Source organism: Protopterus annectens, chromosome 13.part0, assembly GCF_019279795.1.
Source record: "Protopterus annectens isolate FY-2018-M chromosome 13.part0, PAN1.0, whole genome shotgun sequence".
Classification (NCBI taxonomy): Eukaryota; Metazoa; Chordata; order Ceratodontiformes; family Protopteridae; genus Protopterus; species Protopterus annectens.
Genome location: NC_056747.1, coordinates 180,630,725 through 180,644,022, shown reverse-complemented (window position 1 = coordinate 180,644,022; position 13,298 = coordinate 180,630,725). Strand labels below are relative to the sequence as shown.

At 39.1% G+C, this 13,298-nt stretch overlaps 1 protein-coding gene across 2 annotated transcripts in view; it reads right to left on the bottom strand.

Moving 5' to 3' along the window:
• Positions 1-13,298, bottom strand: part of MAST3 (microtubule associated serine/threonine kinase 3) — a 1,680,970-nt gene that overhangs the window by 558,160 nt on the left and 1,109,512 nt on the right. The window lies entirely within an intron of this gene.

Genomic DNA, 13,298 nt, shown 5'->3' with positions numbered 1-13,298 from the left:
TGTGTTAATTACACGCTCTCTAACCGCTTCTGGATGGTCCAGACTGAAGCGTTTATTGGAAAAGTTTATTTTAGTCTGCTGCATCTGCGGCGTTTTTTTGTATGCATATGTATTCCCAGTAGTAGCACTAGCATGTCTGCCGTCTGTGAGGCTCTCAGAGGAGCCGGCAACGCCTCCTGCTGACGAGGACGTAGTGCAGACAGAACCATCAGCTCCGTGTACCAAGGGGGTAGTTGACTTTAATTCCGAGTCATTCTGAGTTAACTGAACACTACTCGAACCAAAATCATCAAGAGAGTCCAAGCCATCATCACGAACATGCACAGGGACAGTTACATCAGTTTTTCTGTATTTATGACTGTTGTCTCTAGGCCAAGAGAAAATGTTACTTCTTGCGAAATCATTTACATCTCGGAGAAGCTTACGCTTTTTGGTAGCTTCCATCCTTGAATCAAGTAACTGCATTTTTTCCACCATGCGCTCATAATTACTAGATAGGCTCGTAAATGCAGGCATATTAACTAAGTCATTCTCCATTGACATAATCTCCTTCTTGAGATCATCTTCAATAGTCTGGAAGAAATCATTCATCAAATGCATGTAGTCTATTCCTAGTTTAATGTTTAGCTGTTGCCATTTCTTAAGTAACTCAGGGTAAGTGTTCCCATAGGAGGGCATTTTCAGGATTCTCAGCCCTCTGGGAACAATACCTTTGTTAATATAGGCAATGAAACTAAAGCGCTGCCATTGCAGCCGCTTAAACAAACTTGTTTTCCTCTCCAATAATTGCAAGGATTTTAATGAATCCTTGTATCTTCAGCTCACAGGTGTGGCTATGGGTACTTCGGTAGCCAATACTTATGCCAACCTAGTTTTATACCAGTGGGAAAGGAAACATTTATTTAGTGGTTTGAATCCATATAAAGATAATGTAAAGTTCTTTCAACGATTTGTGGACGACTGTTTTTTGATTTGGGGGGGCATGTTACAGGATTTGAATGATTTTATGCTGTACATCAATCCAATCTCATCTTTTTTGAAGTTCAAAATGTGTTCATCTGAAATTACTATTAATTTTTTAGATATCAACTTGAGTCTTGACGGTGGTACACTTAGAACAAGCCTCCATAGAAAAGAAGTCTGTGCAGGAAGGTACACTCATGCAAGTAGTATGCATGCGCCACATGTTTTTAGAGGTACTGTCAGGTCTCAATTTTATAGAGCCAGTAGGCTTAACACGGAAGATCCTAGCTTCTCCGAACAGTTGAATGAGATGATAGCTGATTTCACTAACAGTGGTTATGATGCTACTACCTTAAATAATGAGAAACTAAATGTGCTAGAGGAAAGAAAGTCGAGGGTGGCCCCTGTTATGTTAAATGACACCATAGAAACACAAGCTGTTGGCTTGCCCAATGTGTCCATCCAGAATGAGATGAAAGTAAGATACGTTACTTTGTTTAGTACAAAAACACCATGTATTAAACGTATTATCCATAAGAATTGGCTAATCTTGATGGCATCTGAAGAGTTAAAAGCAATGCTGGGCAATGTCCCATTTTTGCATATCGTAACATGAGAACCCTCAAGAGTGTCCTCTGTTACAAGATTTTCCTACAAATATCACAACACATCCATCCAGCATTATGGGCACGAAAATGTTATAACTGCTCGCAGATGACATTGATGATGAACATTTAGGTATCTTTGAACACCCAGTCAGTAAGAGGCTGTTTAGGTTCAATGTAACTGCTACTTGTGTCACCACCCGTGGGTTTACCTTGCTACCTGTGTATTATGCAACTCTTTCTATGTGGGTAAAACCACACGTAAACTTGAAGATAGGATCACAGAACACAAGTCTGAAATCCGAAGATGTGTGGACACTAATGCTTTATATAAACACAGGCTATGTTTTGGTGAACAGCATGTATTTAAATTTAAAGCTATAGACCATGTTTCACCCTCACCCAGAGGTGGTGATATCAATAACAAATTAGAAATTAAAGAATACAACTGGATAATTAGATTGATGGGTGACTCACCCCCTGGTTTGAATAGTACTGTCAGCCTTAAACCTATTTTGGTCAGAATGAGTAGATCTAGATTATGAGATTTTCTCTTTATGTATAAGATTGTACATGTGATTTTTAGGTTAAAACTTTGCTTTTTTTAAAAATATACATTCTTCCTTTTTTAAAAAATATACATTCTTCCTTTTTTAAATGTTTTTTGTTTTCATGTATGCATTATGCTGCTGCATTTTTTAGCTTTGCATATTTATTTATTTCTACATGTTTTCTTTTAATGTTTGGGTCATGTGACTTCTTGGCTGCCGGTCATATGACTTTTTTAGACCTATATATACTCTGCATTTGCATTTGTATTTTCAGTATTGATAAAGGATTTTATCCGAAAGCCTTGCTCCTCACATTAAAGTGGTTTTTCTACTGAGAACGTTGTTTGTCTTGAGGAAACTGGAGCACCCGGAGGAAACCCTCGCCATCACAGGGAGGACATGCAGACTCCGCACAGAAGGCATCCCAGCCGAGGATCGAACCAGGGAACCTCTTGCTGTGAGCAGCAATGCTAACCGCTGCACCACCGCGGCTGCCCATTTACCATACAAGTACACTAATGTATTAAAAACTCATCCTCCCAGCAATATTTACTGCAGCTAAACAATTTCTGAAATGTCTCAAGACTGATAACCTGCAAACCCTGTTTTTGCCTTAAGATGGTCACAAACAAATCAAGTCCAGGAACTTAATCATGAAACTTCTAGACATACTAAGTGCCGTTATAATGGGCTTCATGCTGAATACACCCAAATGGCTACAGCATGCCTTCGGCACCAATATTCAATGCGTCTTTAAGACAGCATCGTCCATGGTGAATGGAAGCAACTCTTAAAATTCTCATCCTGAACACCAAAAGCAACACTCTACTGGAATATTATAGACACACAAACACACTTCTTACCTTAGCTAATATACTACAAAAATTATCTCACAGCAGATGCAGCAATATTTGGACATGTACGGAATTTTGAGCTAGGAAAAGAATGGTTTCTCTGGGCCCTGTGGAGCAGAGGAATGAAGCCCTTACTTTCCTCTTAGATGACCTTAGTTTGATTAGTGGCATGGGGATTAGACTGGCTACAGGAGGAGGATGTCAGTGAGCATCCAATGTCACTTAGTCATGAGGCTGTGTATCCCTGGAAATCCGCATATGTATATCCCGAAGTAATCAACTACAAAGCTGGAAAGGCTGCTGAAAAGGGGGAAGGAGTTAGGGCCCACTCCTGGGCTGTACTATGACACTACACCAGTGTCCCTGAATTCCTCAGCAGCCTTGGTTGCGAGTTGGGCTGACAGAGGCGAAGACCAAAGCTGGTCAGGGATATCTGGTGAACCAGGAGAGGGCCTACTGGCAGCTGATGGTCAGCTGCAAGAAGACAGAAATAAAAAAAAAAAAAGAGAGAAATTAGAACTGCATGTTTTTTGACAATGGAGGAGTATCATCACTGCAATAACCTTCCAACAGGAAGTATGTTTACCAGTGTGAACAATTGACTGTTGGCAGGTTGTATTATTTATTGATTTAGCCAGGGCTTTGGACTCGGGTAATATTACAGTCATATAACGGAGTCATATTATTCAGGCTTTAGCAATGGCTGTCTAAACTGGGTTATTAGCCACCAAAGCAATAGATAATAGAATATTAAGATTTAACAAGTCATTTCAGTATCAAACCCAATAATTACTAAATTACCAAAGGACATCTTTTGGAGACTTGTGTTATTCTGTAGTCTTACAAACGCTCTTCAATCTGCCAGAAAGAATTCAAAAGCACTTTTTGTCTGCAAATGATTTACTCATGTGGCACAATGTTACTGCCCGAATTCACTCAAGTTAGAACCTGGATTGGACAGATTAATTCATATTATGAGCAGTTTTACTTCCAAACAATTCATACTGAATAAGTAAAACCAAAATACACAGTCTTACTTTGGAACTACTAAAAGATTACTGGATGTCCCTAGAAACTAGCAAATAAAACAGTATGATGATTATTTCATGGATAAATTAAGTACATTTAAACATGTGGGAATGTCGTCAGTCCCAGTCTTATCATTCCAGTCATACACTCAAATCCTGAAGGATAAAACACTGACACTGGTGAAGTTTAGTGAAGTGCTCAGCTCTCATGCTCAAACATTTATAAAAGCCATTGCTAAAAGAATACGACTGCTAACGGTATCATCCAAAAACAGGTCCAGCTTTCAAATGAGAGAAAATCAAATCTGGTGCTTCGTGCTGTTGTCACCAAACTATCAAAACTTTTGCTTGACTCTTCACAGAACAAACTGCTTGCTAATAACACTGAATCACACAATCATACTAACTGTTCTATACATCAATATTTAAGCTTCAGTACTTAGAATCATTTGCCAAAACAATAAACTTTGCATAAGAGAATGCCAGTACTCACTAAGATCTTACCAAGTCAAAGCAATTAACTTCTCAACAAAGGGAACTAACATAGGGATCAATGTTTTATTGGTGGAAGTTCTGGCCTCTACCGTCTGCCCTCCTTACAGATATAAGAGATATTCATGATCTAGCAAATTTATAAAAAAAAAACCCTGAAGAATTAACTACTCGATCCACTCTCATTTGTTGCCTTCAGACCCTTACACAAAGCTTAAATCTAAATCCAGTAATTAAACTGCATGCTATACATTATGGCACTCAGCTGCTTACAATAAAATTCTTACATTAAATATTACATTAAACATTATTGCCACTGCCTTACTTCTGCCTCTAAATAAACAAGCTGCCAAGGCTAAACACAGTATTCCTGAATTAGAAATATTCATCAGCTGAATCAGTGGGTCTAATAAAGTACAGACTGTTTGTTACTTTAATGTACTAAACATCTGAACACACACACATGCTGTCAGCAAAGAGCGTAATCCTGCTAAACAGTCTTCTCACTGTGAGTCTCAGCCCAGTGGATCTAATGTGACTGTTGCACATGTGTACTGAGTTGAAACACATAACTCTTAGTCATCGACTGCCACTAATAATTCTGAAGTAGTACTGACTTTACCACTAGTCTTTAAGCACAAGACATATACTTTGTTTTATATGCAGGTCATGGACTGGACAAAATAAGCTAGGTTCTTACAGATGCACACACCTACCTGATTAGTTAACAATTAATAAAATATATAACAAAATATGCAAAGAATCACAACAAAGCCATCTACATAAAGGGTATCTTAATAGGAAAAGGAAAACGAGAGTGGACTATTTCTGCAACAGAGACGTAGGAAAGGGGGCGAGGCTTTGATATGAGAAGTGACAGCTGAAATTACAGAGTGACAATGATGACAGTCACAGTGATCAATGGGACAATGCAGTGTGGGAAACAAAAAGTACCATCAAGATGAAACTGGAAAGGGATTGTACCTGCGGAAACAGAGATACTGGAATCAAGTGCAAGGAGCACTGCAAGAAAGTTCTGGTGTGCAACATCGCTGATGTTGGAAGGGTGCTGTTTAAAGGATTAACTCTTTTGGGGATGGCAGACCTATTTATGTCTGCACAGAAGAGGGGGATGGAAAATATATACTGAACTGTGACTGAGACAGTATGCTGAAAGGTAGACATGTACAAACGGACATGATAACAGCAACATCGGAGAAAAACTCCTCCCACTCACTCACACCAATCTGTTCCTTTCTTTTCTGTGATGACTGCTGGTACACAGCAAAAAAATATATATATATATATATATTACAGGAATGCTGCATGGTATTTGCTTGAGACTTGCAGGTAGCTAACGGGTAGACAAACATACAAAGAAATGCAAGTGAGTCAGAATATTAAACGGTTACCCTGGATTAACTGATAAAATCACATCATTCTACTTGTCATGCAGTTCAGGGGAGTATTAATTGCTGTTCCCCTTTTTTCTTCTTTTTGCTGTCACCTCTAGTTAATACTGTTAAAAATGTTAAGTGCATATATTATATCAATGCCATAGATACAGCCACCCTTATACAGTGTTGCAATATCTGTAGTTCTTACTGTTAAACTGTTCATGGAATAACTGTCTGTCTGAAGAAGTTTATGCTTCCATGCAATGAGTATGGCAAATAGGCATAATCATGGATATAAGGAGTTGGCAGGCTTGGGACAAGAGGATAGTACCAATGCAGCAAAACCATCACTGACCTTGTGACAGCTGATTATGAAACTGTGTAGTAGTTAAATGTTTAAATTGTAATGAAGGGGAGTGAGATGCTGGGAGAAGACATTTTGGGGTTTGCTGGGTACTGAGTGGGACTGGGACATGCCATATTTTATGCAGATAATTAAAAAGGATGAAATGAGTAGGAAAACTATCTGCTTCAATATAAGACAGGAGGTAGGAAGCCAGGGATGGGCTTACTGTTAGAGGAGCTGGGTGGCAACATTGCAGGGCCACAAAAGCAGCCCAAAGGAAGTAGTAGAGACAAAAAGTTAAAGGGGATACATGCTGAAGTCAAGAAAGACAGAACAAATAAAGACATTTTTATGGGTAGCTTTGTGTCATGTAAAATGGCATTGCTAACATGATCCTCTATTTTATGAAAAGGCTAAATGCATATATATTGCCCTTGCCAACGGCTGATATGGGGATAGAGAAGAAATCTGTATTAGCAAAGTATGGCTATAAGTTGGCTACGCTCTCCTATGCAAAGAAAAGGGGGCGATTACTTTCCTTTATAAGGTGCTACCACTTCAAGTGCAAGAAACTCAAACACAAAAGGAGTATTTTGTTGACACAAAAGGAATTTATAGTCAAAACAGAGTGACTGTAGTATCAGAATATACATATATACACGCATCTATCTCTCTAACTAAACATACACAGATAGATTAATCTATGAACTGATGGTGCAGTGGCAGTTCCCAGAAGACTGGTCCCACTGATTACGTTCCTGTACATGGTGGCTACAGTCTTGTTTTGGATACAGACCCACTAGTTGTGTAAAGGGAACCCTATTCCTTGCTACTCTTTTTCTTTTTGAATGCCTGCAGGACTCAGCCCGATGGCTCATCTACCTGCACTCAACTGACCCATTCATTCAGAGACTGCGGAAGAACTGGACCACCAGACAGGTGAGAACACTATGGCCCATGCATTCTTGTCTGGTAATTCCCATGAGCTCCACTGCTCATGGTGACATTTGGGTGGTAAGCAGTGGGACAACCTTGCTGGACCAGCGGAATGGCCTTCCATATCCCCCAGTAAGCACTCCCCCCAACCATGTAGTGGCTCTTCTGAGCTCAACTATACCTGCATTACGAGGGTTGCTCTTGGCTCACAGTGTGGCTGCACATGGCAGAGTGGGCTTTGTAGACCCAGGGCTCCATGAGGTATACCTAATACTTGCACTAAATGTCACCAATGTGGTGAGAAGCAGCTACCTCCCTCCTCCCCAGGATGACTAAGCTGGCATCAGCCACTCACAGCCATCCTCCTACAGGTGCACAAGCTGCTATTCAATCTCTGGTAGCCTGCAATGTAGTCAGGGCTTTAATCCCTCAAAGCCAGAGAGTGGCTCTCTTTGCTGTTTATCTTGAGGCTCTAGCACCAGCAGTGAGGAACACAGAGGGATATGGTGGGATAGATTCTAGATGAAAAATAATGGTTTCCATACTTAACATTTTAATGCTGCACTAGAGCAAAAATTACGAAATTTCTACATTAAAAATGAAAATTATAATCACAACTACATTTTGGACTTTTAAAACCCTTACTACTGTGATGACAGGTTTCCTTTTGATCAGCTTTGCTGTTTTAAGTTTTACTGTAGAACTTATGACTTTTAAGATACTAGCACTTCCTTGAAATATGGTTTGGAAAAAATCTTTCAGGGCCGACTAGTCATTCCCATTAATGTCTTCAGGTATCAAGGGCAGTAATTACTCACTGCTGCTTAGGGCACACAGAGTTAAATACCTTGGTATCACCCTTGATCTGTCAGTCTTCTCCACACATGTAAAAATGAATAGGCAATTAAAAACCTGCTGCAAAATCAGCAGGCTCCTCTCCCATGCAGCCAAGGCCTGCTGTGTAAAAACAAGGCTTCGTACAAAGCTTGATTACAGACTTCCTATTATTGCACAGATTTTTTTTCCTGCTAGCAGTACCAAGTTACAGATGTTACAAAACAGAATCCTAACATATTCACTTCTATCATCTGATTAATATATTACTGTGTAGTCTTACTACAACTAATTAACTTCTTATAAGGATTGCAGCTGAACTGCATTTGTACTTGTTTACCTACAAAGTATAATATCTACAACAGTATTTTCATCTTAATAGTCCACATTCCACACTAAAAAGCTTTTCCTTATACTTCTGATTTATGTATTTATTCCCCCTTATGTTTTGCCTCTGCACCTGCTGACCATCAAGCCTTCCCAATCAGATTTGACCTCATTTCTCAAAACCGTCCTGGGGAGGTATTATTTAGGCAGCCATAAGGGTTGCTTTAGGCCTCCCAAGAGGGCATTTGTTTCTGACCTAACCCTAACCCCTAGGCAGGAGAATATGTGACCAGCATCAATGCTGGAGCCACAACACCTTCCCTTTTGCAAGGGCACTGTCTTGTGTCCCTTGCTCAATGAATGATACTTGCAGCTCCACCAGGCCTTGGCGAACCTCTTTCCTCCCTTTGTTGAGATGTAATAGGACATGACTGACCCTGCCAACCCCCCCCCCCCCCCAATGCATACTCATCCTCCCAGCCAAGCTAATCAAGCTTCCAAGCTGCTCATCAAAGTCAGGTCTCCTGGACTGTAATTAGGGCTTACTTTCTCTATGGCACTGGACTGACACTTCCTTATGCTTCTTCTCCTCTATAAAAATACTTCCTGCATGACATTCTATCTTGCCCCAGAAATAAAGCAAATTTCATCCAAAAAATACTACCAAAGCTCCTAACAAACACCTTCTACCACCACCCCAGTGAACACTATAAGACTGTCTTCAGCTTGTAGCTAATTCCCTCTTCTTGACCTGCTTTCTTTAATTTTGCACTTTCTTGTGCTATTCAGAGCTCTTTTACAATGTTTTTCTTAACAGCCTCAGTTTGCTGCAATTCATTTCCTAACCACTGTTTTGAGTTTTGATCAATGCTTAACATATTTACCATACGTTTATTACTTACTGGCATCTGTAATACCAATATGCTTATGAACATGCTTTTTCACTGCTTTCTATGTTTACCTTTTATATTATCTGTCAAATTATGATTCATGTAACACTGAATATAGTGTTTCTCTCTGTAATGCTATCTCTGCCACTGTTTAACTAGCACTGCTTGTCCTGGAACACCTGTTGTTTATCTGTTTTTGTCTGTACCTCTGTAACAAAATGTTTATTGTTAATGTCTACAAAGTATACCAGGCTGAGCCTGCAAATGGTCATACTTTGATCAGCATCCTACCTCAGTAAACAAAATGCAAACAGATAAAAGAAACTTTGCAAAGTGATACATCTGTTAACCTTAATGGTAGTTACAGTTGATGCTCATCATCCCTATAACTGTAAAATATATTTACAAATTTCTACTTACTGACTGTTTTACATGTAGCTCAATGCATGAGTTGTGGTTGCAAAGGCTTGCTTGGGTTCAGCCAGTCATAAACTGTTAAATAAAGACATCTATCCCACAAAATGGGAACAAGATGCACCTTACATCCTTTTTTATCTTTTACTCTGGGATTAAACTATAAAGCAGACAAACTTATGTAATTACCAACATGTGTGCATTACCTGTGCTGTTTTACAAGCAGTACAACTCATCAAACAAAAATTTTTAAACATTTTGTATTCTCTGGTTTAGAGGCAATTACCAAAGTCTAGTACGCACCTCAAGTTTCTGGTTTGATATGCAAATGAGTGACTCAATATTATAGTTACATGCTGGAGAAGAACACATACAAATGTACAGCTCAAACATGCAGGCACACAAACACAGACACACATGAAAGTACTGTATACTAGAAGTGCAGCCTATACAGTGTGATGGACTCAAAAGATAATTACTGCTCTAACAGCCTGGATTCTGTAAATCTAATTCTACTGCAACATATTGAACTGGACACTGTGATTAGTTACTGTACCATAATAATGTGCAGTTTTAAATTGTTAAACATAATAAACTCAGACACCAAGAATGCATCAAAAGGAAATGCAAAGCTATTTTCAATTGGTTTATTTTGCTTACTGCTTGGTGGGAAATCTAGTCTAAGGAATGGACTGATTTATGCTGGTCATTTAGGTTGGGCTTAACTCTTTGAAATATTTTGCATTCCTGTGGAAGTTTGGAAGTTAGGATGGAAAAAATGATAAAGATCTGGAAAGTTTAATAGTATTTTAAGAGGAGGAGAAGGAACAACATCCTGGAAGAAAGCAGTGGTAGCTGTAATACCTAAAGAGGGTAAAGATCCTTCAGATCCAGCTTCATACAGGCCCATTTCAATACTAAACCATGATTATAAAGTGTTTATGTCTACAATGGCTAAAAGAATGCCAAAAGTGATAACATGGACCAATGTGTTTTTGTGGAGGGAAGGCAAACATCTGACAACATTAACAAAACACTGATTATCCAGATGGAAGCAGAATGTAAGAGAATACCACTGCTGTTAGTGGGTCTTCATGCAGAGAAAACATTTGACAGAGTAAGCTGGGACTCTGAGCTGGGCAATGGAAGCATTTGCATTACCAGATGAAATTTAAAAGGTTGATTAGGAGGACATAAGAGAGTGGAGGTGAAAATTAAAGTGGGTGGGGTCCTTTCTGATAATTTCTGCTTGAGCAGAGGAACCAGGCAGGGGTGTCCTCTTTCCCCTTTCTTATTTCCATTATATTCAGAACCATTGGCAATGAAAATAAGGAACTCACAAATTCAAGGAAGTAATTAGTATGGTAGTCAAGAAAAGTTGGCTCTATTTGCAGAGAAGGATATTAAAAGTGTTGTGGAACATTCTGAGATAGTTTCAAATCTTTTTGGGATACAAAACTAATGAAGCTTAAACAAAGGCAATAGATGTAAATTATGTACCAACACATGAATTGGTTCAGCAATATCTATATTTATGGGGACATGATAAAATGAAGTATTTAGCAGTATGGATTAAAGTGATTCCAGTGTGGCAGCTAAGGATATGTGGTAACAGATGAAACAAAAGACAATACAAAAATTGAGAAATTGGAAGCACTGTTATATGTATACTGACAGTAAGATACAAGTAGTTAAAATATTTTTAGTCCTTTTATTCTTATAGACAGGTCAGGCATATTTTTATCCACCAGACAAGTTGTGGATAGCAATTAACAAAGAGCTGAAGGATTTTATCTGGGAGGGGAAGAGTCAAGTAGGATAAGCTGATTCTTCCAATAGAACAAGGTAGACTGGGATTACCCGATTTAGAGGTATTTCAGAGCTACACAGTTAAGGCACCTAAGCATTGCACAAGCAGTAACCTATAACTCAAAGTGGAAAGGGATGAAGATGAAATGGGGTAAGCTCAAGAAACGAGGAAAGATTGGGATTTTGGAAGCAAATCTTTAAGGAGAAGGTCAATAATCATACAGATTATTACATTCATAAAGTAGCAGAAAGTTTTCTAAGAACTAAACCAACACAGAAATGCAGAAAGGAGATTCTGCTGATAGGAATGACTGTGATTAGGGATACAGACAATAGGCAAGAAGGGGCTGGAATTTATTGGAGAAAACTGGCAAAGAAACCAAGGTATTGGGAGCAAATAACTAGAGAGGGAAAGGTAATAATGGGAATACGCCAAGAACTTATTTGAAATGCAGGTTACAGATTGCCTTCCCTCTGAAGTACTGATATCATTGTATAGGCAAGGAGAAAGAAATGGGGGGGGGGGTCCTAAACGAACGTCCAGCACTGGTAAGAGTTTTTTGTAGAATCTAAAAAAGAAGCTCCCATTAAAAAAGGAATAATTAGTACAACATATAAAAATAACTAAGAATCTATCAAAGGAGGTTAGGACTGGGAAGAGAGATAGGATAAGCAATTCACAAATAAATAATGGGGGGATATATGTATGTTTCCCAAATATGCAACAAAACCTAGAAGACTTAGGACTTTTGCTTGAAAATGTTTACTAGATATTTTTATACCTCAGGTAGGCTCCACAGAATTTCTCCTCAGGTAGACAGCAAATGTTAGAGGTGTGATGGGGAAGAAAGAGGTAACTGGGGACATATTTTCTGGAGTGGAATGTGTTGTCAGACTAGATTCCCTGACGTCTACTCTGTTGGACATGCTCTGTGAGCAAATAGGTGTAACTAGGGAAATGTTTTTTCTGAGCTACAATACAGAACTGGAATTATCTAGACATAGTAAGGCCTTGCTGAGTCTAATTATGGTGGCTGCCAAAAAAGCAATTACTAGAAAATGGAAATCAAAGTCTAAACCAACTTTACTACAAGTAGTGAATATAGTAACAGAGAAAAATACAGGGGAAGAATGAGGTTTAAAAGAAGACAGGACTTGAATGAGATTTGTAATGTTTGACTGACAATGATTGGGTAGATTACAAGTGGTATATAATGTTTTCAACTAGGATTACATCAATATGGTTTGTGACGTAAAATGCTTGCAGCTGGGATTATGTCAATATGGTTTGTTTTCATATGACTGCCTATGCCATAAGTGAAAATTTTTTAAAGATATCTCTTGTTTAAAAAACACCCTAAGAAATACTCCAAAGTGGAGTCCGATGCAGGTAAAGAACAGTGACCCAGACAAGAAAAGAAAAAGTGGTGGAAGTGGGACACACCAGCACAAGACTGCAGGATATGAAGTGGTAAGGAGCATCTGCAGTGAACCATGCCATGCAGTGGTGGTGATGATGTAAGCTAGTACAGGAATAAACAGAGTAGTGGTGCTGCAGTATAGCTGTTTAGGGCCAAGATGTATGACAATGGTGGCACTGCTGCGGGTATGGACTCATCTATAATGTGCAATAGTGCTGGAGCAGATTTGTACTTATTCAAACACAAAACAGTGGAAGCGGTGCTGGGACAAATCAGTACTGGCTTACAACATACAGTGGAGATGGGGAAGACATTTGGTGTAAGGACAACCCTGTGTAATGGGGGTGGTACTGGACTTCAGGATGACTGTGTGTGAAGGAAAATATGTAGTTATACAGGACAAACACCATGTGATGGTGTTAGTGCTGGAG